This window comes from Sapajus apella, unplaced genomic scaffold (assembly GCF_009761245.1).
Source record: "Sapajus apella isolate SASKATOON/1434 unplaced genomic scaffold, GSC_monkey_1.0 scaffold1389, whole genome shotgun sequence".
In the NCBI taxonomy this organism is placed as follows: domain Eukaryota; kingdom Metazoa; phylum Chordata; class Mammalia; order Primates; family Cebidae; genus Sapajus; species Sapajus apella.
In genome coordinates, this window is record NW_022438315.1 from 9,846 (window position 1) to 13,376 (window position 3,531).

Consider the following 3,531-nt stretch of genomic DNA (forward strand, 5'->3'; position numbering starts at 1 on the left):
GAGGGACAACTCTCTCCTGCAGTTTGGTGTCCCATTGTAATTTCAGCATTTCTCATCTATTAATATGTCCTTTGGATTCTCCTTTGAACTGCTGTAACATCTCGCCGATGTCCTCAATAATCATGAGTTAAATAAAATCCTTACCATGTGCTCATTCCATATCCTTATAAGACTATTTTAGCGTTTGTTGAAAATTATCCATTACTATAGCTTATTTGATATTTACATTTACAAACAATTCTAACGTTTGATTGTTTGTCATTTAAGTTCCAAAATAGACTATGTGCAGAAAATCAGAAATTTACATACACTAAGGGGTGCTTTTGAGAGAACCTCTATCTCCTGAGTTTAAGCGATTCTTGTGCCTCAGCCTCCCATGTAGCTGGAAATACAAGCATGTGCCACCATGCCTGGCTAATTTTTGTATTTTTGGTAGAGATGGGGTTTTGCCATCTTGGCCAGGCTGGTCTTGAACTCCTGACCTCAAGTGATCCATCCACCTTGGCCTCCCAAATTGCTGGGATTATAGGCATGAGCCACTGCGCCCAGCCTGACCTTTGATGTCCAGAGTTTTTATGGGATTGTATTACAGAGACATGGTTGATTAAAGCGTTAGCCACATGATTGAAAACGTCTCTCCTCCCTGGGAGTGGGTCAGCCCAAAGTTCCCACACTCTAATCACATTCTTGGTCTTTCTGGAGATCAGCTCCATCTTGCAGCTATGTTGGGCCCACCGCGGGTCATCTCATTGGCATAACAAAGGCACTCCTCTCTCTCAGGACGGTCCAGGGGTTTTGGAGCACTGTGCTAGAACCTGGGGACAGAGATTAAATACATTCTTTCTGATGCCATAGAACACCCTTGTCTTTGATCACAATTACCTAATAGCAAACTGTACACTCCTGTCTGAGCACCTGCATTTGGAGCAGCGTTTGTATAGCAGATACAGTAGTAGTACAGCGTGAATATACCGAATGTTTGGAGGAGCCAATGTGGGGTATGGACAGTAGATTTTAAACTCAGCTTCCCAATACATTTGACTATCAATGTCAATTTTGTAATCTTACCAACAATGCCAGTGTTAGAGCATGTTACAAAATGGCAGCTGTCACCTGAAAAATAAAAATTAAAAGGTGCTAGTGGTTTACCAGAGTTTCTTTCAGTCATTAATAATTGGTCCAGCCTGTCATGATCATTTTCTTTTTTAAATAGAGTCTCACTCTGTCGCCCAGGCTACAGTGCAGTGGTGCAATCTCAGCTCACTGCAACCTCCACCTCCCAGGTTCAAGCGAGTCTCCTGCCTCAGCTTCCCGAATAGCTGGAATTACAGGTGCGCACCACCACATCCAGCTAATTTTTGTATTTTTAGTAGAGATGGAGTTTCACCACATTGGCCAGGCTGATCTCGAACTCCTGACCTCAAGTAATCCACCCACCTTGGCCTCCCAAAGTCCTGGGATTACAGGCGTGAGCCACCATGCCCAGCCTGCATTTCTGTCATTCTAAGTTTGCATCGAGATCATCTAAGTTTGCATCTGCACAATCTGTAAACCCAAATTCCTCTATATTTTCCAACAACAAAGACATTATTTGCTAGTTGTGGGGTGTCAGAGGGGTGTGGGGTGTCAGTGATGCCCTGCGAACAGTCCAGTGGACCCAAGGAACACAGTTTCTTTCTCAGCCTGTTTGCGTCCTTGATCTCCAGGAGATGTTGCAAAACTTACTGAAGGGAAAAAGACACACTGGAGGCTCCTGCCCACTTACATTTGCAATGTTAGGTTTCTCAAACAGGACCCTTCATAGTCAGCAACCAAGTCCTGACTTCCAGATATCATGCGGCGGGTTAACACCTTTTAATAACTGCTTTGCAATTCCAAACGACTCCCCAACAGCTTTTCTAGACAAGGAGTGGAATAAGTGCTCGGGTGCTCTTAGGATCTCAGAGGCAAACACAAGCTCAGTTTAACCATTTCCCTTCCAGGTGGACTGCTGAGTTATGCAAATTCCAGTTCATTAAGCCCTGAGTACAGAGTATGAAGCCAAAATATTTTCTTTAGTAAAAGCCATGCCTTTCATCTGCCTTTCCCTTTTCCTCCTTTATTCTTGGTGACTGTTTTTGGAAATTGGGTAACTCCCTGCAGGCAGGCAGCAGGGGATACTTACAAGTCAGGGTAGCATGGCAGGGGGTGGGGGGTGGTATCCTCTGTACAACCATGAGGAAGATGAGGCAAATAAGATCAAGAGAACGTTTTGTGAACAGGCGAAGATGACCCAATACGTACCTGTCCTTTGCGGCTAGTGACACTGGATATCTGAAGCTGTCCAAACTCCCAGACAGAAGGAATCCCAGTTGCAACTCTACTGTGATGTATATGGCAGTGATCCTTATTTAGGAAGGACTTCGATTTTTTTGCGCTAAAAGGCCCTGCTGACCCACAGCCAAGGCCTTTTAGCTCAAAAACACAGCATGTCCAATTCCCTACAATTCCCTATGGCTGCCCGAAATAAGCCATGAAATGGGACAGGATTCTGGTCCTGCACAAGGTCAATTGGATTCTATCAAGGACACACGGAGGGCTAGGTCTACAGGGGCCATTCTGTGTTCTTCCCGCCTTCCTTCTTCCGTGTCAGTGAATTTTCTCTTTTTGTAATTCTGAACGAGGTTGGAAGCTGTGATCCGAGAAGCCTACCCTTTCTCCCACACTGAAAGTCATTCAGTCCTTTCTGCCTTGTTTGAAATAAGCCCGTCTCCATCTCTTCTAGCCTGGCTACCAGGGCTAAAGTGTCTTCGTTGTTAAATATTCTGGGAGGAGTCCATGATGCGGCAAGTCCAATAAAAGTTCTGCAGCAGAGACTGGGAAATAGTTGCATTCTCAGGACTGTCAAAATGCAGGAGCTGGGAGCCAAACCGGTAGAAATGGGGCCCCATTTTGTGGCGGTCCGTCACACTGGCATCCGCACGGAACACCGTCCTCCAACCCTCCCCGTATATCTTGGTAAGTCCACAGAACGAATCTGTCGCTTGTCAAAACGTCCTTTTGCAGCCACAAGGGGAGTTCAGGCTTTGAGCGCGGCGGCGCCGCATTGTCCGTCTCTGCGCCTGCGCTCCAGGAAGAAAGCGCCAGGCGAGGCAGACGCGCCAAGAGCGCAGTGGGAGCTTCTCCTGCGACATCCGGATGTCGTGCAAGGAAAGAAAGTTCTCCTCAGGCCCCAGTGCACCCGACTCCTTCCGGAAATAAGCCCCGGACATGGGGGCCACTTGAGCTTCTCCTCCTCCACTGGCACGGCTCTGAGGAGCCTCAGGGAGTGAGGGGTGTACAAGACGGGGAGGCAGGGACGGGGCAAGCCCACAAATGTGCTTTTAAATGAGTTGGTAAAAGTAACAAACAGAAAATGGGAAGAAAAAAATGTATAAATTTAGATCACTTATGCAGTTCCAAGGCCTAAGGCAAACAACAGGAGGCCCTGGACCGCCCAGGCAGGACCTGGACAGGCGGCGCCAGAGGCAGGCACAGCCCTTGCAGCAACTT

At 47.1% G+C, this 3,531-nt stretch overlaps 1 pseudogene; it reads right to left on the reverse strand.

The window, feature by feature from the left end:
* Positions 1-506: 506 nt before the first annotated feature.
* LOC116546781 lies at positions 507-3,251 on the reverse strand (annotated as a pseudogene).
* Between the last annotated feature and the right edge of the window lie 280 nt (positions 3,252-3,531).